The sequence below is a fragment of the Toxotes jaculatrix genome, chromosome 17 (assembly GCF_017976425.1).
Source record: "Toxotes jaculatrix isolate fToxJac2 chromosome 17, fToxJac2.pri, whole genome shotgun sequence".
NCBI lineage: Eukaryota > Metazoa > Chordata > Actinopteri > Toxotidae > Toxotes > Toxotes jaculatrix.
In genome coordinates, this window is record NC_054410.1 from 17,948,471 (window position 1) to 17,971,829 (window position 23,359).

The following is a 23,359-nucleotide window of genomic DNA, read 5'->3' on the forward strand; positions in this document are numbered from 1 at the left end:
TAGTATAGTATGGCGTTTTTTTCGGGCAAAAAATCTCAACATTTTTTTTTACCACAAAATGTCATAAAAAATGTCATAGTATAGTATGGCGTTTTTTTTGGGCAAAAAAAGTCAAAAAAATTTTTGGCCTCAAAATGTCATAAAAAACGTCATAGTATAGTATGGCGTTTTTTTCGGGCAAAAAAAGTCAACATTTTTTTTACCTCCAAATTTCATAAAAAACGTCATAGTATAGTATGGCGTTTTTTTCGGGCAAAAAAAGTCAACATTTTTTTGACCTCAAAATTTCATAAAAAACGTCATAGTATAGTATGCCGTTTTTTTCGGGCAAAAAATCTCAACATTTTTTTTTGGCATCAAAATCTCATAAAAAACATCATAGTATAGTATGGCGTTTTTTTCGGGCAAAAAAAGTCAACATTTTTTTTGACCTCAAAATGTCATAAAAAACGTCATAGTATAGTATGGCGTTTTTTTCGGGCAAGAAAAGTCAACATTTTTTTTTACCTCAAAATTTCATAAAAAACGTCATAGTATAGTATGGCGTTTTTTTCGGTCAAAAAAAGTCAACATTTTTTTTTACCTCAAAATTTCATAAAAAACGTCATAGTATAGTATGGCGTTTTTTTCGGGCAAAAAATCTCAACATTTTTTTTTACCTCAAAATTTCATAAAAAACGTCATAGTATAGTATGGCGTTTTTTTCGGGCAAAAAAAGTCCAAGTTTTTTTTGACCTCAAAATGTCATAAAAAACGTCATAGTATAGTATGGCGTTTTTTTCGGGCAAAAAAAGTCAACATTTTTTTTGACCTCAAAATTTCATAAAAAACGTCATAGTATAGTATGGCGTTTTTTTGGGGCAAAAAAAGTCAACATTTTTTTTGGCCTCAAAATTTCATAAAAAACGTCATAGTATAGTATGGCGTTTTTTGGGGCAAAAAAAGTCAACATTTTTTTTGGCCTCAAAATTTCATAAAAAACGTCATAGTATAGTATGGCGTTTTTTTCGGGCAAAAAAAGTCAACATTTTTTTTGACCTCAAAATTTCATAAAAAACGTCATAGTATAGTATGGCGTTTTTTTCGGGCAAAAAAAGTCAACATTTTTTTTGACCTCAAAATTTCATAAAAAACGTCATAGTATAGTATGGCGTTTTTTTCGGGCAAAAAAAGTCAACATTTTTTTTGACCTCAAAATTTCATAAAAAACGTCATAGTATAGTATGGCGTTTTTTTGGGGCAAAAAAAGTCAACATTTTTTTTGGCCTCAAAATTTCATAAAAAACGTCATAGTATAGTATGGCGTTTTTTTGGGGCAAAAAAAGTCAACATTTTTTTTGGCCTCAAAATTTCATAAAAAACGTCATAGTATAGTATGGCGTTTTTTTCGGGCAAAAAAAGTCAACATTTTTTTTGACCTCAAAATTTCATAAAAAACGTCATAGTATAGTATGGCGTTTTTTTCGGGCAAAAAAACTCAACATTTTTTTTGACCTCAAAATTTCATAAAAAACGTCATAGTATAGTATGGCGTTTTTTTCTGTCAAAAAAAGTCAACATTTTTTTTGACCTCAAAATTTCATAAAAAACGTCATAGTATAGTATGGCGTTTTTTTCGGGCAAAAAAACTCAACATTTTTTTTGACCTCAAAATTTCATAAAAAACGTCATAGTATAGTATGGCGTTTTTTTGGGGCAAAAAAAGTCAACATTTTTTTTGGCATCAAAATTTCATAAAAAAACGTCATAGTATAGTATGGCGTTTTTTTCGGTCAAAAAAAGTCAACATTTTTTTTGACCTCAAAATTTCATAAAAAACGTCATAGTATAGTATGGCATTTTTTTCGGGCAAAAAAAGTCCAAGTTTTTTTTTACCTCAAAATGTCATAAAAAACGTCATAGTATAGTATGGCGTTTTTTTCTGTCAAAAAAAGTCAACATTTTTTTTGACCTCAAAATGTCATAAAAAACGTCATAGTATAGTATGGCGTTTTTTTCTGTCAAAAAAAGTCAACATTTTTTTTGACCTCAAAATTTCATAAAAAACGTCATAGTATAGTATGGCGTTTTTTTCGGGCAAAAAAAGTCAACATTTTTTTTGACCTCAAAATTTCATAAAAAACGTCATAGTATAGTATGGCGTTTTTTTGGGGCAAAAAAAGTCAACATTTTTTTTGGCATCAAAATTTCATAAAAAAACGTCATAGTATAGTATGGCGTTTTTTTCGGGCAAAAAAACTCAACATTTTTTTTGACCTCAAAATTTCATAAAAAACGTCATAGTATAGTATGGCGTTTTTTTCGGGCAAAAAAAGTCCAAGTTTTTTTTGACCTCAAAATGTCATAAAAAACGTCATAGTATAGTATGGCGTTTTTTTCTGTCAAAAAAAGTCCAAGTTTTTTTTGACCTCAAAATTTCATAAAAAACGTCATAGTATAGTATGGCGTTTTTTTCGGGCAAAAAATCTCAACATTTTTTTTGACCTCAAAATTTCATAAAAAACGTCATAGTATAGTATGGCGTTTTTTTCGGGCAAAAAAAGTCAAAAAAATTTTTGGCCTCAAAATGTCATAAAAAACGTCATAGTATAGTATGGCGTTTTTTTCGGGCAAAAAAAGTTAACATTTTTTTTTACCTCAAAATTTCATAAAAAACGTCATAGTATAGTATGGCGTATTTTTCGGTCAAAAAAACTCAACATTTTTTTTTGGCATCAAAATGTCATAAAAAACATCATAGTATAGTATGGCGTTTTTTTCGGGCAAAAAAAGTCAACATTTTTTTTGACCTCAAAATGTCATAAAAAACGTCATAGTATAGTATGGCGTTTTTTTCGGGCAAAAAAAGTCAACATTTTTTTTGACCTCAAAATTTCATAAAAAACGTCATAGTATAGTATGGCGTTTTTTTCGGGCAAAAAAAGTCAACATTTTTTTTGACCTCAAAATTTCATAAAAAACGTCATAGTATAGTATGGCGTTTTTTTGGGGCAAAAAAAGTCAACATTTTTTTTGGCCTCAAAATTTCATAAAAAACGTCATAGTATAGTATGGCGTTTTTTTGGGGCAAAAAAAGTCAACATTTTTTTTGGCCTCAAAATTTCATAAAAAAACGTCATAGTATAGTATGGCGTTTTTTTCGGGCAAAAAAACTCAACATTTTTTTTGACCTCAAAATTTCATAAAAAACGTCATAGTATAGTATGGCGTTTTTTTCGGGAAAAAAAAACTCAACATTTTTTTTGACCTCAAAATTTCATAAAAAACGTCATAGTATAGTATGCCGTTTTTTTCGGGCAAAAAATCTCAACATTTTTTTTGACCTCAAAATGTCATAAAAAACGTCATAGTATAGTATGGCATTTTTTTCGGGCAAAAAAGTCAAAAAAATTTTTGGCCTCAAAATTTCATAAAAAACGTCATAGTATAGTATGGCGTTTTTTTCGGGCAAAAAAACTCAACATTTTTTTTGACCTCAAAATTTCATAAAAAACGTCATAGTATAGTATGGCGTTTTTTTCGGGCAAAAAAAGTCCAATTTTTTCTTGACCTCAAAATGTCATAAAAAACGTCATAGTATAGTATGGCGTTTTTTTCGGGCAAAAAAAGTCAACATTTTTTTTTACCTCAAAATTTCATAAAAAAACGTCATAGTATAGTATGGCGTTTTTTTCGAACAAAAAAAAGTCCAAATTTTTTTTTACCTCAAAATGTCATAAAAAACGTCATAGTATAGTATGGCGTTTTTTTCGGGCAAAAAAAGTCAACATTTTTTTTAAACTCAAAATTTCATAAAAAACGTCATAGTATAGTATGGCGTTTTTTTCGGGCAAAAAAAGTCAACTTTTTTTTTGGCATCAAAATGTCATAAAAAACGTCATAGTATAGTATGGCGTTTTTTTCGGGCAAAAAAAGTCAACATTTTTTTTGACCTCAAAATGTCATAAAAAACGTCATAGTATAGTATGGCGTTTTTTTCGGGCAAGAAAAGTCAACATTTTTTTTGACCTCAAAATTTCATAAAAAATGTCATAGTATAGTATGGCGTTTTTTTCGGGCAAAAAAAGTCAACATTTTTTTTGACCTCAAAATGTCATAAAAAACGTCATAGTATAGTATGGCGTTTTTTTCGGGCAAGAAAAGTCAACATTTTTTTTGACCTCAAAATTTCATAAAAAACGTCATAGTATAGTATGGCGTTTTTTTCGGTCAAAAAAAGTCAACATTTTTTTTTACCTCAAAATTTCATAAAAAACGTCATAGTATAGTATGGCGTTTTTTTCGGGCAAAAAATCTCAACATTTTTTTTTACCACAAAATGTCATAAAAAATGTCATAGTATAGTATGGCGTTTTTTTCGGGCAAAAAAAGTCAAAAAAATTTTTGGCCTCAAAATGTCATAAAAAACGTCATAGTATAGTATGGCGTTTTTTTCGGGCAAAAAGAGTCAAAAAAATTTTTGGCCTCAAAATTTCATAAAAAATGTCATAGTATAGTATGGCGTTTTTTTCAGGCAAAAAAAGTCAACATTTTTTATGACCTCAAAATATCATAAAAAACGTCATAGTATAGTATGGCGTTTTTTTCGGGCAAAAAAAGTCAACATTTTTTTTTACCTCCAAATTTCATAAAAAACGTCATAGTATAGTATGGCGTTTTTTTCGGGCAAAAAAAGTCAACATTTTTTTGACCTCAAAATTTCATAAAAAACGTCATAGTATAGTATGCCGTTTTTTTCGGGCAAAAAATCTCAACATTTTTTTTTGGCATCAAAATCTCATAAAAAACATCATAGTATAGTATGGCGTTTTTTTCGGGCAAAAAAAGTCAACATTTTTTTTGACCTCAAAATGTCATAAAAAACGTCATAGTATAGTATGGCGTTTTTTTCAGGCAAGAAAAGTCAACATTTTTTTTTACCTCAAAATTTCATAAAAAATGTCATAGTATAGTATGGCGTTTTTTTCGGTCAAAAAAAGTCAACATTTTTTTTTACCTCAAAATTTCATAAAAAACGTCATAGTATAGTATGGCGTTTTTTTCGGGCAAAAAATCTCAACATTTTTTTTGACCTCAAAATTTCATAAAAAATGTCATAGTATAGTATGGCGTTTTTTTTCGGGCAAAAAATCTCAACATTTTTTTTGACCTCAAAATGTCATAAAAAACGTCATAGTATAGTATGGCATTTTTTTCGGGCAAAAAAGTCAAAAAAATTTTTGGCCTCAAAATTTCATAAAAAACGTCATAGTATAGTATGGCATTTTTTTGGGGCAAAAAAAGTCAACATTTTTTTTGGCCTCAAAATTTCATAAAAAACGTCATAGTATAGTATGGCGTTCTTTTCGGGCAAAAAAACTCAACATTTTTTTTGACCTCAAAATTTCATAAAAAACGTCATAGTATAGTATGGCGTTTTTTTCGGGCAAAAAAAGTCAACATTTTTTTTAAACTCAAAATTTCATAAAAAACGTCATAGTATAGTATGGCGTTTTTTTCGGGCAAAAAAAGTCAACTTTTTTTTTGGCATCAAAATGTCATAAAAAACGTCATAGTATAGTATGGCGTTTTTTTCGGGCAAAAAAAGTCAACATTTTTTTTGACCTCAAAATGTCATAAAAAACGTCATAGTATAGTATGGCGTTTTTTTCGGGCAAGAAAAGTCAACATTTTTTTTGACCTCAAAATTTCATAAAAAATGTCATAGTATAGTATGGCGTTTTTTTCGGGCAAAAAAAGTCAACATTTTTTTTGACCTCAAAATGTCATAAAAAACGTCATAGTATAGTATGGCGTTTTTTTCGGGCAAGAAAAGTCAACATTTTTTTTGACCTCAAAATTTCATAAAAAACGTCATAGTATAGTATGGCGTTTTTTTCGGTCAAAAAAAGTCAACATTTTTTTTTACCTCAAAATTTAATAAAAAACGTCATAGTATAGTATGGCGTTTTTTTCGGGCAAAAAATCTCAACATTTTTTTTTACCACAAAATGTCATAAAAAATGTCATAGTATAGTATGGCGTTTTTTTCGGGCAAAAAAAGTCAAAAAAATTTTTGGCCTCAAAATGTCATAAAAAACGTCATAGTATAGTATGGCGTTTTTTTCGGGCAAAAAGAGTCAAAAAAATTTTTGGCCTCAAAATGTCATAAAAAATGTCATAGTATAGTATGGCGTTTTTTTCAGGCAAAAAAAGTCAACATTTTTTATGACCTCAAAATATCATAAAAAACGTCATAGTATAGTATGGCGTTTTTTTCGGGCAAAAAAAGTCAACATTTTTTTTTACCTCCAAATTTCATAAAAAACGTCATAGTATAGTATGGCGTTTTTTTCGGGCAAAAAAAGTCAACATTTTTTTGACCTCAAAATTTCATAAAAAACGTCATAGTATAGTATGGCGTTTTTTTCGGGCAAAAAAAGTCAAAAAAATTTTTGGCCTCAAAATGTCATAAAAAACATCATAGTATAGTATGGCGTTTTTTTCGGGCAAAAAAAGTCAACATTTTTTTTGACCTCAAAATGTCATAAAAAACGTCATAGTATAGTATGGCGTTTTTTTCGGGCAAGAAAAGTCAACATTTTTTTTGACCTCAAAATTTCATAAAAAACGTCATAGTATAGTATGGCGTTTTTTTCAGGCAAAAAAAGTCAACATTTTTTTTGACCTCAAAATGTCATAAAAAACGTCATAGTATAGTATGGCGTTTTTTTCGGGCAAGAAAAGTCAACATTTTTTTTGACCTCAAAATTTCATAAAAAACGTCATAGTATAGTATGGCGTTTTTTTCGGGCAAAAAAACTCAACATTTTTTTTTACCTCAAAATTTCATAAAAAACGTCATAGTATAGTATGGCGTTTTTTTCGGGCAAAAAAAGTCCAAATTTTTTTTGACCTCAAAATGTCATAAAAAACGTCATAGTATAGTATGGCGTTTTTTTCTGTCAAAAAATCTCAACATTTTTTTTGACCTCAAAATTTCATAAAAAACGTCATAGTATAGTATGGCGTTTTTTTCGGGCAAAAAAAGTCAACATTTTTTTTGACCTCAAAATTTCATAAAAAACGTCATAGTATAGTATGGCGTTTTTTTCGGACAAAAAAAAGTCCAAATTTTTTTTTACCTCAAAATTTCATAAAAAACGTCATAGTATAGTATGGCGTTTTTTTCGGGCAAAAAAAGTCAACATTTTTTTTAAACTCAAAATTTCATAAAAAACGTCATAGTATAGTATGGCGTTTTTTTCGGGCAAAAAAACTCAACATTTTTTTTGACCTCAAAATGTCATAAAAAACGTCATAGTATAGTATGGCGTATTTTTTGGGCAAAAAAACTCAACATTTTTTTGGCCTCAAAATGTCATAAAAAACGTCATAGTATAGTATGGCGTTTTTTTCGGGCAAGAAAAGTCAACATTTTTTTTTACCTCAAAATTTCATAAAAAACGTCATAGTATAGTATGGCGTTTTTTTCGGGCAAAAAAAGTCAACTTTTTTTTTTGGCATCAAAATGTCATAAAAAACATCATAGTATAGTATGGCGTTTTTTTCGGGCAAAAAAAGTCAACATTTTTTTTGACCTCAAAATTTAAAAAAAAAGTCATAGTATAGTATGGCGTTTTTTTCGGGCAAAAAAAGTCAACATTTTTTTTGACCTCAAAATGTCATAAAAAACGTCATAGTATAGTATGGCGTTTTTTTCGGGCAAGAAAAGTCAACATTTTTTTTGACCTCAAAATTTCATAAAAAACGTCATAGTATAGTATGGCGTTTTTTTCGGTCAAAAAAAGTCAACATTTTTTTTTACCTCAAAATTTCATAAAAAACGTCATAGTATAGTATGGCGTTTTTTTCGGGCAAAAAATCTCAACATTTTTTTTTACCACAAAATGTCATAAAAAATGTCATAGTATAGTATGGCGTTTTTTTTGGGCAAAAAAAGTCAAAAAAATTTTTGGCCTCAAAATGTCATAAAAAACGTCATAGTATAGTATGGCGTTTTTTTCGGGCAAAAAAAGTCAACATTTTTTTTACCTCCAAATTTCATAAAAAACGTCATAGTATAGTATGGCGTTTTTTTCGGGCAAAAAAAGTCAACATTTTTTTGACCTCAAAATTTCATAAAAAACGTCATAGTATAGTATGCCGTTTTTTTCGGGCAAAAAATCTCAACATTTTTTTTTGGCATCAAAATCTCATAAAAAACATCATAGTATAGTATGGCGTTTTTTTCGGGCAAAAAAAGTCAACATTTTTTTTGACCTCAAAATGTCATAAAAAACGTCATAGTATAGTATGGCGTTTTTTTCGGGCAAGAAAAGTCAACATTTTTTTTTACCTCAAAATTTCATAAAAAACGTCATAGTATAGTATGGCGTTTTTTTCGGTCAAAAAAAGTCAACATTTTTTTTTACCTCAAAATTTCATAAAAAACGTCATAGTATAGTATGGCGTTTTTTTCGGGCAAAAAATCTCAACATTTTTTTTTACCTCAAAATTTCATAAAAAACGTCATAGTATAGTATGGCGTTTTTTTCGGGCAAAAAAAGTCCAAGTTTTTTTTGACCTCAAAATGTCATAAAAAACGTCATAGTATAGTATGGCGTTTTTTTCGGGCAAAAAAAGTCAACATTTTTTTTGACCTCAAAATTTCATAAAAAACGTCATAGTATAGTATGGCGTTTTTTTGGGGCAAAAAAAGTCAACATTTTTTTTGGCCTCAAAATTTCATAAAAAACGTCATAGTATAGTATGGCGTTTTTTGGGGCAAAAAAAGTCAACATTTTTTTTGGCCTCAAAATTTCATAAAAAACGTCATAGTATAGTATGGCGTTTTTTTCGGGCAAAAAAAGTCAACATTTTTTTTGACCTCAAAATTTCATAAAAAACGTCATAGTATAGTATGGCGTTTTTTTCGGGCAAAAAAAGTCAACATTTTTTTTGACCTCAAAATTTCATAAAAAACGTCATAGTATAGTATGGCGTTTTTTTCGGGCAAAAAAAGTCAACATTTTTTTTGACCTCAAAATTTCATAAAAAACGTCATAGTATAGTATGGCGTTTTTTTGGGGCAAAAAAAGTCAACATTTTTTTTGGCCTCAAAATTTCATAAAAAACGTCATAGTATAGTATGGCGTTTTTTTGGGGCAAAAAAAGTCAACATTTTTTTTGGCCTCAAAATTTCATAAAAAACGTCATAGTATAGTATGGCGTTTTTTTCGGGCAAAAAAACTCAACATTTTTTTTGACCTCAAAATTTCATAAAAAACGTCATAGTATAGTATGGCGTTTTTTTCGGGCAAAAAAACTCAACATTTTTTTTGACCTCAAAATTTCATAAAAAACGTCATAGTATAGTATGCCGTTTTTTTCGGGCAAAAAATCTCAACATTTTTTTTGACCTCAAAATTTCATAAAAAACGTCATAGTATAGTATGGCGTTTTTTTCGGTCAAAAAAAGTCAACATTTTTTTTTACCTCAAAATTTCATAAAAAACGTCATAGTATAGTATGGCGTTTTTTTCGGGCAAAAAATCTCAACATTTTTTTTTACCACAAAATGTCATAAAAAATGTCATAGTATAGTATGGCGTTTTTTTTGGGCAAAAAAAGTCAAAAAAATTTTTGGCCTCAAAATGTCATAAAAAACGTCATAGTATAGTATGGCGTTTTTTTCGGGCAAAAAAAGTCAACATTTTTTTTACCTCCAAATTTCATAAAAAACGTCATAGTATAGTATGGCGTTTTTTTCGGGCAAAAAAAGTCAACATTTTTTTGACCTCAAAATTTCATAAAAAACGTCATAGTATAGTATGCCGTTTTTTTCGGGCAAAAAATCTCAACATTTTTTTTTGGCATCAAAATCTCATAAAAAACATCATAGTATAGTATGGCGTTTTTTTCGGGCAAAAAAAGTCAACATTTTTTTTGACCTCAAAATGTCATAAAAAACGTCATAGTATAGTATGGCGTTTTTTTCGGGCAAGAAAAGTCAACATTTTTTTTTACCTCAAAATTTCATAAAAAACGTCATAGTATAGTATGGCGTTTTTTTCGGTCAAAAAAAGTCAACATTTTTTTTTACCTCAAAATTTCATAAAAAACGTCATAGTATAGTATGGCGTTTTTTTCGGGCAAAAAATCTCAACATTTTTTTTTACCTCAAAATTTCATAAAAAACGTCATAGTATAGTATGGCGTTTTTTTCGGGCAAAAAAAGTCCAAGTTTTTTTTGACCTCAAAATGTCATAAAAAACGTCATAGTATAGTATGGCGTTTTTTTCGGGCAAAAAAAGTCAACATTTTTTTTGACCTCAAAATTTCATAAAAAACGTCATAGTATAGTATGGCGTTTTTTTGGGGCAAAAAAAGTCAACATTTTTTTTGGCCTCAAAATTTCATAAAAAACGTCATAGTATAGTATGGCGTTTTTTTGGGGCAAAAAAAGTCAACATTTTTTTTGGCCTCAAAATTTCATAAAAAACGTCATAGTATAGTATGGCGTTTTTTTCGGGCAAAAAAAGTCAACATTTTTTTTGACCTCAAAATTTCATAAAAAACGTCATAGTATAGTATGGCGTTTTTTTCGGGCAAAAAAAGTCAACATTTTTTTTGACCTCAAAATTTCATAAAAAACGTCATAGTATAGTATGGCGTTTTTTTCGGGCAAAAAAAGTCAACATTTTTTTTGACCTCAAAATTTCATAAAAAACGTCATAGTATAGTATGGCGTTTTTTTGGGGCAAAAAAAGTCAACATTTTTTTTGGCCTCAAAATTTCATAAAAAACGTCATAGTATAGTATGGCGTTTTTTTGGGGCAAAAAAAGTCAACATTTTTTTTGGCCTCAAAATTTCATAAAAAACGTCATAGTATAGTATGGCGTTTTTTTCGGGCAAAAAAAGTCAACATTTTTTTTGACCTCAAAATTTCATAAAAAACGTCATAGTATAGTATGGCGTTTTTTTCGGGCAAAAAAACTCAACATTTTTTTTGACCTCAAAATTTCATAAAAAACGTCATAGTATAGTATGGCGTTTTTTTCTGTCAAAAAAATTCAACATTTTTTTTGACCTCAAAATTTCATAAAAAACGTCATAGTATAGTATGGCGTTTTTTTCGGGCAAAAAAACTCAACAATTTTTTTGACCTCAAAATTTCATAAAAAACGTCATAGTATAGTATGGCGTTTTTTTCTGTCAAAAAAAGTCAAAAATTTTTTTGACCTCAAAATTTCATAAAAAACGTCATAGTATAGTATGGCGTTTTTTTCGGGCAAAAAAAGTCAACATTTTTTTTTACCTCAAAATTTCATAAAAAACGTCATAGTATAGTATGGCGTTTTTTTTCGGGCAAAAAATCTCAACATTTTTTTTGACCTCAAAATGTCTTAAAAAACGTCATAGTATAGTATGGCGTTTTTTTCGGGCAAAAAATCTCAACATTTTTTTTGACCTCAAAATGTCATAAAAAACGTCATAGTATAGTATGGCGTTTTTTTCGGGCAAGAAAAGTCAACATTTTTTTTTACCTCAAAATTTCATAAAAAACGTCATAGTATAGTATGGCGTTTTTTTCGGTCAAAAAAAGTCAACATTTTTTTTTACCTCAAAATTTCATAAAAAACGTCATAGTATAGTATGGCGTTTTTTTCGGGCAAAAAATCTCAACATTTTTTTTGACCTCAAAATTTCATAAAAAACGTCATAGTATAGTATGGCGTTTTTTTCGGGCAAAAAAACTCAACATTTTTTTTTACCTCAAAATGTCATAAAAAACGTCATAGTATAGTATGGCGTTTTTTTTCGGGCAAAAAATCTCAACATTTTTTTTGACCTCAAAATGTCATAAAAAACGTCATAGTATAGTATGGCGTTTTTTTCGGGCAAAAAATCTCAACATTTTTTTTGACCTCAAAATGTCATAAAAAACGTCATAGTATAGTATGGCGTTTTTTTCGGGCAAGAAAAGTCAACATTTTTTTTTACCTCAAAATTTCATAAAAAACGTCATAGTATAGTATGGCGTTTTTTTCGGTCAAAAAAAGTCAACATTTTTTTTTACCTCAAAATTTCATAAAAAACGTCATAGTATAGTATGGCGTTTTTTTCGGGCAAAAAATCTCAACATTTTTTTTGACCTCAAAATTTCATAAAAAACGTCATAGTATAGTATGGCGTTTTTTTCGGGCAAAAAAAGTCAAAAAAATTTTTGGCCTCAAAATGTCATAAAAAACATCATAGTATAGTATGGCGTTTTTTTCGGGCAAAAAAAGTCAACATTTTTTTTTACCTCAAAATTTCATAAAAAACGTCATAGTATAGTATGGCGTTTTTTTCGGGCAAAAAATCTCAACATTTTTTTTGACCTCAAAATTTCATAAAAAATGTCATAGTATAGTATGGCGTTTTTTTTCGGGCAAAAAATCTCAACATTTTTTTTGACCTCAAAATGTCATAAAAAACGTCATAGTATAGTATGGCATTTTTTTCGGGCAAAAAAGTCAAAAAAATTTTTGGCCTCAAAATTTCATAAAAAACGTCATAGTATAGTATGGCATTTTTTTGGGGCAAAAAAAGTCAACATTTTTTTTGGCCTCAAAATTTCATAAAAAACGTCATAGTATAGTATGGCGTTTTTTTCGGGCAAAAAAACTCAACATTTTTTTTGACCTCAAAATTTCATAAAAAACGTCATAGTATAGTATGGCGTTTTTTTCGGGCAAAAAAAGTCCAATTTTTTCTTGACCTCAAAATGTCATAAAAAACGTCATAGTATAGTATGGCGTTTTTTTCGGGCAAAAAAAGTCAACATTTTTTTTTACCTCAAAATTTCATAAAAAACGTCATAGTATAGTATGGCGTTTTTTTCGAACAAAAAAAAGTCCAAATTTTTTTTTACCTCAAAATTTCATAAAAAACGTCATAGTATAGTATGGCGTTTTTTTCGGGCAAAAAAAGTCAACATTTTTTTTTACCTCAAAATTTCATAAAAAACGTCTTAGTATAGTATGGCGTTTTTTTCGGGCAAAAAATCTCAACATTTTTTTTTACCACAAAATGTCATAAAAAATGTCATAGTATAGTATGGCGTTTTTTTCGGGCAAAAAAAGTCAAAAAAATTTTTGGCCTCAAAATGTCATAAAAAACGTCATAGTATAGTATGGCGTTTTTTTCGGGCAAAAAGAGTCAAAAAAATTTTTGGCCTCAAAATTTCATAAAAAATGTCATAGTATAGTATGGCGTTTTTTTCAGGCAAAAAAAGTCAACATTTTTTATGACCTCAAAATATCATAAAAAACGTCATAGTATAGTATGGCGTTTTTTTCGGGCAAAAAAAGTCAACATTTTTTTTTACCTCCAAATTTCATAAAAAACGTCATAGTATAGTATGGCGTTTTTTTCGGGCAAAAAAAGTCAACATTTTTTTGACCTCAAAATTTCATAAAAAACGTCATAGTATAGTATGCCGTTTTTTTCGGGCAAAAAATCTCAACATTTTTTTTTGGCATCAAAATCTCATAAAAAACATCATAGTATAGTATGGCGTTTTTTTCGGGCAAAAAAAGTCAACATTTTTTTTGACCTCAAAATGTCATAAAAAACGTCATAGTATAATATGGCGTTTTTTTCAGGCAAGAAAAGTCAACATTTTTTTTTACCTCAAAATTTCATAAAAAATGTCATAGTATAGTATGGCGTTTTTTTCGGTCAAAAAAAGTCAACATTTTTTTTTACCTCAAAATTTCATAAAAAACGTCATAGTATAGTATGGCGTTTTTTTCGGGCAAAAAATCTCAACATTTTTTTTGACCTCAAAATTTCATAAAAAACGTCATAGTATAGTATGGCGTTTTTTTCGGGCAAAAAAAGTCCAAGTTTTTTTTGACCTCAAAATGTCATAAAAAACGTCATAGTATAGTATGGCGTTTTTTTCGGGCAAAAAAAGTCAACATTTTTTTTTGACCTCAAAATTTCATAAAAAACGTCATAGTATAGTATGGCGTTTTTTTGGGGCAAAAAAAGTCAACATTTTTTTTGGCCTCAAAATTTCATAAAAAACGTCATAGTATAGTATGGCGTTTTTTTGGGGCAAAAAAAGTCAACATTTTTTTTGGCCTCAAAATTTCATAAAAAACGTCATAGTATAGTATGGCGTTTTTTTCGGGCAAAAAAACTCAACATTTTTTTTGACCTCAAAATTTCATAAAAAACGTCATAGTATAGTATGGCGTTTTTTTCTGTCAAAAAAAGTCAAAAATTTTTTTGACCTCAAAATTTCATAAAAAACGTCATAGTATAGTATGGCGTTTTTTTCGGGCAAAAAAACTCAACATTTTTTTTTACCTCAAAATTTCATAAAAAACGTCATAGTATAGTATGGCGTTTTTTTTCGGGCAAAAAATCTCAACATTTTTTTTGACCTCAAAATGTCATAAAAAACGTCATAGTATAGTATGGCGTTTTTTTCGGGCAAGAAAAGTCAACATTTTTTTTGACCTCAAAATTTCATAAAAAACGTCATAGTATAGTATGGCGTTTTTTTCGGGCAAAAAAACTCAACATTTTTTTTGACCTCAAAATTTCATAAAAAACGTCATAGTATAGTATGGCGTTTTTTTCGGGCAAAAAAAGTCCAAATTTTTTTTGACCTCAAAATGTCATAAAAAACGTCATAGTATAGTATGGCGTTTTTTTCTGTCAAAAAATCTCAACATTTTTTTTTACCACAAAATGTCATAAAAAATGTCATAGTATAGTATGGCGTTTTTTTTGGGCAAAAAAAGTCAAAAAAATTTTTGGCCTCAAAATGTCATAAAAAACGTCATAGTATAGTATGGCGTTTTTTTCGGGCAAAAAAACTCAACATTTTTTTTACCTCAAAATTTCATAAAAAACGTCATAGTATAGTATGGCGTTTTTTTTTCGGGCAAAAAATCTCAACATTTTTTTTGACCTCAAAATGTCTTAAAAAACGTCATAGTATAGTATGGCGTTTTTTTCGGGCAAAAAATCTCAACATTTTTTTTGACCTCAAAATGTCATAAAAAACGTCATAGTATAGTATGGCGTTTTTTTCGGGCAAGAAAAGTCAACATTTTTTTTTACCTCAAAATTTCATAAAAAACGTCATAGTATAGTATGGCGTTTTTTTCGGTCAAAAAAAGTCAACATTTTTTTTTACCTCAAAATTTCATAAAAAACGTCATAGTATAGTATGGCGTTTTTTTCGGGCAAAAAATCTCAACATTTTTTTTGACCTCAAAATTTCATAAAAAACGTCATAGTATAGTATGGCGTTTTTTTCGGGCAAAAAAACTCAACATTTTTTTTTACCTCAAAATGTCATAAAAAACGTCATAGTATAGTATGGCGTTTTTTTTCGGGCAAAAAATCTTAACATTTTTTTTGACCTCAAAATGTCATAAAAAACGTCATAGTATAGTATGGCGTTTTTTTCGGGCAAAAAATCTCAACATTTTTTTTGACCTCAAAATGTCATAAAAAACGTCATAGTATAGTATGGCGTTTTTTTCGGGCAAGAAAAGTCAACATTTTTTTTTACCTCAAAATTTCATAAAAAACGTCATAGTATAGTATGGCGTTTTTTTCGGTCAAAAAAAGTCAACATTTTTTTTTACCTCAAAATTTCATAAAAAACGTCATAGTATAGTATGGCGTTTTTTTCGGGCAAAAAATCTCAACATTTTTTTTGACCTCAAAATTTCATAAAAAACGTCATAGTATAGTATGGCGTTTTTTTCGGGCAAAAAAAGTCAAAAAAATTTTTGGCCTCAAAATGTCATAAAAAACATCATAGTATAGTATGGCGTTTTTTTCGGGCAAAAAAAGTCAACATTTTTTTTTACCTCAAAATTTCATAAAAAACGTCATAGTATAGTATGGCGTTTTTTTCGGGCAAAAAATCTCAACATTTTTTTTGACCTCAAAATTTCATAAAAAATGTCATAGTATAGTATGGCGTTTTTTTTTCGGGCAAAAAATCTCAACATTTTTTTTGACCTCAAAATGTCATAAAAAACGTCATAGTATAGTATGGCATTTTTTTCGGGCAAAAAAGTCAAAAAAATTTTTGGCCTCAAAATTTCATAAAAAACGTCATAGTATAGTATGGCATTTTTTTGGGGCAAAAAAAGTCAACATTTTTTTTGGCCTCAAAATTTCATAAAAAACGTCATAGTATAGTATGGCGTTTTTTTCGGGCAAAAAAACTCAACATTTTTTTTGACCTCAAAATTTCATAAAAAACGTCATAGTATAGTATGGCGTTTTTTTCGGGCAAAAAAAGTCCAATTTTTTCTTGACCTCAAAATGTCATAAAAAACGTCATAGTATAGTATGGCGTTTTTTTCGGGCAAAAAAAGTCAACATTTTTTTTTACCTCAAAATTTCATAAAAAACGTCATAGTATAGTATGGCGTTTTTTTCGAACAAAAAAAAGTCCAAATTTTTTTTTACCTCAAAATTTCATAAAAAACGTCATAGTATAGTATGGCGTTTTTTTCGGGCAAAAAAAGTCAACATTTTTTTTTACCTCAAAATTTCATAAAAAACGTCTTAGTATAGTATGGCGTTTTTTTCGGGCAAAAAATCTCAACATTTTTTTTTACCACAAAATGTCATAAAAAATGTCATAGTATAGTATGGCGTTTTTTTCGGGCAAAAAAAGTCAAAAAAATTTTTGGCCTCAAAATGTCATAAAAAACGTCATAGTATAGTATGGCGTTTTTTTCGGGCAAAAAGAGTCAAAAAAATTTTTGGCCTCAAAATTTCATAAAAAATGTCATAGTATAGTATGGCGTTTTTTTCAGGCAAAAAAAGTCAACATTTTTTATGACCTCAAAATATCATAAAAAACGTCATAGTATAGTATGGCGTTTTTTTCGGGCAAAAAAAGTCAACATTTTTTTTTACCTCCAAATTTCATAAAAAACGTCATAGTATAGTATGGCGTTTTTTTCGGGCAAAAAAAGTCAACATTTTTTTGACCTCAAAATTTCATAAAAAACGTCATAGTATAGTATGCCGTTTTTTTCGGGCAAAAAATCTCAACATTTTTTTTTGGCATCAAAATCTCATAAAAAACATCATAGTATAGTATGGCGTTTTTTTCGGGCAAAAAAAGTCAACATTTTTTTTGACCTCAAAATGTCATAAAAAACGTCATAGTATAATATGGCGTTTTTTTCAGGCAAGAAAAGTCAACATTTTTTTTTACCTCAAAATTTCATAAAAAATGTCATAGTATAGTATGGCGTTTTTTTCGGTCAAAAAAAGTCAACATTTTTTTTTACCTCAAAATTTCATAAAAAACGTCATAGTATAGTATGGCGTTTTTTTCGGGCAAAAAATCTCAACATTTTTTTTGACCTCAAAATTTCATAAAAAACGTCATAGTATAGTATGGCGTTTTTTTCGGGCAAAAAAAGTCCAAGTTTTTTTTGACCTCAAAATGTCATAAAAAACGTCATAGTATAGTATGGCGTTTTTTTCGGGCAAAAAAAGTCAACATTTTTTTTTGACCTCAAAATTTCATAAAAAACGTCATAGTATAGTATGGCGTTTTTTTGGGGCAAAAAAAGTCAACATTTTTTTTGGCCTCAAAATTTCATAAAAAACGTCATAGTATAGTATGGCGTTTTTTTGGGGCAAAAAAAGTCAACATTTTTTTTGGCCTCAAAATTTCATAAAAAACGTCATAGTATAGTATGGCGTTTTTTTCGGGCAAAAAAACTCAACATTTTTTTTGACCTCAAAATTTCATAAAAAACGTCATAGTATAGTATGGCGTTTTTTTCTGTCAAAAAAAGTCAAAAATTTTTTTGACCTCAAAATTTCATAAAAAACGTCATAGTATAGTATGGCGTTTTTTTCGGGCAAAAAAACTCAACATTTTTTTTTACCTCAAAATTTCATAAAAAACGTCATAGTATAGTATGGCGTTTTTTTTCGGGCAAAAAATCTCAACATTTTTTTTGACCTCAAAATGTCATAAAAAACGTCATAGTATAGTATGGCGTTTTTTTCGGGCAAGAAAAGTCAACATTTTTTTTGACCTCAAAATTTCATAAAAAACGTCATAGTATAGTATGGCGTTTTTTTCGGGCAAAAAAACTCAACATTTTTTTTGACCTCAAAATTTCATAAAAAACGTCATAGTATAGTATGGCGTTTTTTTCGGGCAAAAAAAGTCCAAATTTTTTTTGACCTCAAAATGTCATAAAAAACGTCATAGTATAGTATGGCGTTTTTTTCTGTCAAAAAATCTCAACATTTTTTTTTACCACAAAATGTCATAAAAAATGTCATAGTATAGTATGGCGTTTTTTTTGGGCAAAAAAAGTCAAAAAAATTTTTGGCCTCAAAATGTCATAAAAAACGTCATAGTATAGTATGGCGTTTTTTTCGGGCAAAAAAAGTCAACATTTTTTTTTACCTCCAAATTTCATAAAAAACGTCATAGTATAGTATGGCGTTTTTTTCGGGCAAAAAAACTCAACATTTTTTTTACCTCAAAATTTCATAAAAAACGTCATAGTATAGTATGGCGTTTTTTTTTCGGGCAAAAAATCTCAACATTTTTTTTGACCTCAAAATGTCTTAAAAAACGTCATAGTATAGTATGGCGTTTTTTTCGGGCAAAAAATCTCAACATTTTTTTTGACCTCAAAATGTCATAAAAAACGTCATAGTATAGTATGGCGTTTTTTTCGGGCAAGAAAAGTCAACATTTTTTTTTACCTCAAAATTTCATAAAAAACGTCATAGTATAGTATGGCGTTTTTTTCGGTCAAAAAAAGTCAACATTTTTTTTTACCTCAAAATTTCATAAAAAACGTCATAGTATAGTATGGCGTTTTTTTCGGGCAAAAAATCTCAACATTTTTTTTGACCTCAAAATTTCATAAAAAACGTCATAGTATAGTATGGCGTTTTTTTCGGGCAAAAAAACTCAACATTTTTTTTTACCTCAAAATGTCATAAAAAACGTCATAGTATAGTATGGCGTTTTTTTTCGGGCAAAAAATCTTAACATTTTTTTTGACCTCAAAATGTCATAAAAAACGTCATAGTATAGTATGGCGTTTTTTTCGGGCAAAAAATCTCAACATTTTTTTTGACCTCAAAATGTCATAAAAAACGTCATAGTATAGTATGGCGTTTTTTTCGGGCAAGAAAAGTCAACATTTTTTTTTACCTCAAAATTTCATAAAAAACGTCATAGTATAGTATGGCGTTTTTTTCGGTCAAAAAAAGTCAACATTTTTTTTTACCTCAAAATTTCATAAAAAACGTCATAGTATAGTATGGCGTTTTTTTCGGGCAAAAAATCTCAACATTTTTTTTGACCTCAAAATTTCATAAAAAACGTCATAGTATAGTATGGCGTTTTTTTCGGGCAAAAAAAGTCAAAAAAATTTTTGGCCTCAAAATGTCATAAAAAACATCATAGTATAGTATGGCGTTTTTTTCGGGCAAAAAAAGTCAACATTTTTTTTTACCTCAAAATTTCATAAAAAACGTCATAGTATAGTATGGCGTTTTTTTCGGGCAAAAAATCTCAACATTTTTTTTGACCTCAAAATTTCATAAAAAATGTCATAGTATAGTATGGCGTTTTTTTTCGGGCAAAAAATCTCAACATTTTTTTTGACCTCAAAATGTCATAAAAAACGTCATAGTATAGTATGGCATTTTTTTCGGGCAAAAAAGTCAAAAAAATTTTTGGCCTCAAAATTTCATAAAAAACGTCATAGTATAGTATGGCATTTTTTTGGGGCAAAAAAAGTCAACATTTTTTTTGGCCTCAAAATTTCATAAAAAACGTCATAGTATAGTATGGCGTTTTTTTCGGGCAAAAAAACTCAACATTTTTTTTGACCTCAAAATTTCATAAAAAACGTCATAGTATAGTATGGCGTTTTTTTCGGGCAAAAAAAGTCCAATTTTTTCTTGACCTCAAAATGTCATAAAAAACGTCATAGTATAGTATGGCGTTTTTTTCGGGCAAAAAAAGTCAACATTTTTTTTTACCTCAAAATTTCATAAAAAACGTCATAGTATAGTATGGCGTTTTTTTCGAACAAAAAAAAGTCCAAATTTTTTTTTACCTCAAAATTTCATAAAAAACGTCATAGTATAGTATGGCGTTTTTTTCGGGCAAAAAAAGTCAACATTTTTTTTTACCTCAAAATTTCATAAAAAACGTCTTAGTATAGTATGGCGTTTTTTTCGGGCAAAAAATCTCAACATTTTTTTTTACCACAAAATGTCATAAAAAATGTCATAGTATAGTATGGCGTTTTTTTCGGGCAAAAAAAGTCAAAAAAATTTTTGGCCTCAAAATGTCATAAAAAACGTCATAGTATAGTATGGCGTTTTTTTCGGGCAAAAAGAGTCAAAAAAATTTTTGGCCTCAAAATTTCATAAAAAATGTCATAGTATAGTATGGCGTTTTTTTCAGGCAAAAAAAGTCAACATTTTTTATGACCTCAAAATATCATAAAAAACGTCATAGTATAGTATGGCGTTTTTTTCGGGCAAAAAAAGTCAACATTTTTTTTTACCTCCAAATTTCATAAAAAACGTCATAGTATAGTATGGCGTTTTTTTCGGGCAAAAAAAGTCAACATTTTTTTGACCTCAAAATTTCATAAAAAACGTCATAGTATAGTATGCCGTTTTTTTCGGGCAAAAAATCTCAACATTTTTTTTTGGCATCAAAATCTCATAAAAAACATCATAGTATAGTATGGCGTTTTTTTCGGGCAAAAAAAGTCAACATTTTTTTTGACCTCAAAATGTCATAAAAAACGTCATAGTATAATATGGCGTTTTTTTCAGGCAAGAAAAGTCAACATTTTTTTTTACCTCAAAATTTCATAAAAAATGTCATAGTATAGTATGGCGTTTTTTTCGGTCAAAAAAAGTCAACATTTTTTTTTACCTCAAAATTTCATAAAAAACGTCATAGTATAGTATGGCGTTTTTTTCGGGCAAAAAATCTCAACATTTTTTTTGACCTCAAAATTTCATAAAAAACGTCATAGTATAGTATGGCGTTTTTTTCGGGCAAAAAAAGTCCAAGTTTTTTTTGACCTCAAAATGTCATAAAAAACGTCATAGTATAGTATGGCGTTTTTTTCGGGCAAAAAAAGTCAACATTTTTTTTTGACCTCAAAATTTCATAAAAAACGTCATAGTATAGTATGGCGTTTTTTTGGGGCAAAAAAAGTCAACATTTTTTTTGGCCTCAAAATTTCATAAAAAACGTCATAGTATAGTATGGCGTTTTTTTGGGGCAAAAAAAGTCAACATTTTTTTTGGCCTCAAAATTTCATAAAAAACGTCATAGTATAGTATGGCGTTTTTTTCGGGCAAAAAAACTCAACATTTTTTTTGACCTCAAAATTTCATAAAAAACGTCATAGTATAGTATGGCGTTTTTTTCTGTCAAAAAAAGTCAAAAATTTTTTTGACCTCAAAATTTCATAAAAAACGTCATAGTATAGTATGGCGTTTTTTTCGGGCAAAAAAACTCAACATTTTTTTTTACCTCAAAATTTCATAAAAAACGTCATAGTATAGTATGGCGTTTTTTTTCGGGCAAAAAATCTCAACATTTTTTTTGACCTCAAAATGTCATAAAAAACGTCATAGTATAGTATGGCGTTTTTTTCGGGCAAGAAAAGTCAACATTTTTTTTGACCTCAAAATTTCATAAAAAACGTCATAGTATAGTATGGCGTTTTTTTCGGGCAAAAAAACTCAACATTTTTTTTGACCTCAAAATTTCATAAAAAACGTCATAGTATAGTATGGCGTTTTTTTCGGGCAAAAAAAGTCCAAATTTTTTTTGACCTCAAAATGTCATAAAAAACGTCATAGTATAGTATGGCGTTTTTTTCTGTCAAAAAATCTCAACATTTTTTTTGACCTCAAAATTTCATAAAAAACGTCATAGTATAGTATGGCGTTTTTTTCGGGCAAAAAAAGTCCAAATTTTTTTTGACCTCAAAATGTCATAAAAAACGTCATAGTATAGTATGGCGTTTTTTTCTGTCAAAAAATCTCAACATTTTTTTTTACCACAAAATGTCATAAAAAATGTCATAGTATAGTATGGCGTTTTTTTTGGGCAAAAAAAGTCAAAAAAATTTTTGGCCTCAAAATGTCATAAAAAACGTCATAGTATAGTATGGCGTTTTTTTCGGGCAAAAAAAGTCAACATTTTTTTTTACCTCCAAATTTCATAAAAAACGTCATAGTATAGTATGGCGTTTTTTTCGGGCAAAAAAAGTCAACATTTTTTTGACCTCAAAATTTCATAAAAAACGTCATAGTATAGTATGCCGTTTTTTTCGGGCAAAAAATCTCAACATTTTTTTTTGGCATCAAAATCTCATAAAAAACATCATAGTATAGTATGGCGTTTTTTTCGGGCAAAAAAAGTCAACATTTTTTTTGACCTCAAAATGTCATAAAAAACGTCATAGTATAGTATGGCGTTTTTTTCGGGCAAGAAAAGTCAACATTTTTTTTTACCTCAAAATTTCATAAAAAACGTCATAGTATAGTATGGCGTTTTTTTCGGTCAAAAAAAGTCAACATTTTTTTTTACCTCAAAATTTCATAAAAAACGTCATAGTATAGTATGGCGTTTTTTTTGGGCAAAAAAACTCAACATTTTTTTTTACCTCAAAATTTCATAAAAAACGTCATAGTATAGTATGGCGTTTTTTTCTGTCAAAAAAAGTCAACATTTTTTTTTACCTCAAAATTTCATAAAAAACGTCATAGTATAGTATGGCGTTTTTTTCGGGCAAAAAAAGTCAACATTTTTTTTGACCTCAAAATTTCATAAAAAACGTCATAGTATAGTATGGCGTTTTTTTGGGGCAAAAAAAGTCAACATTTTTTTTGGCATCAAAATTTCATAAAAAACGTCATAGTATAGTATGGCGTTTTTTTCGCGCAAAAAAAGTCCAAGTTTTTTTTGACCTCAAAATTTCATAAAAAACGTCATAGTATAGTATGGCGTTTTTTTCGGGCAAAAAAAGTCAACATTTTTTTTGGCATCAAAATTTCATAAAAAACGTCATAGTATAGTATGGCGTTTTTTTCGGGCAAAAAAAGTCCAAGTTTTTTTTGACCTCAAAATGTCATAAAAAAACATCATAGTATAGTATGGCGTTTTTTTCTGTCAAAAAAAGTCAACATTTTTTTTTACCTCAAAATTTCATAAAAAACGTCATAGTATAGTATGGCGTTTTTTTGGGGCAAAAAAAGTCAACATTTTTTTTGGCCTCAAAATTTCATAAAAAACGTCATAGTATAGTA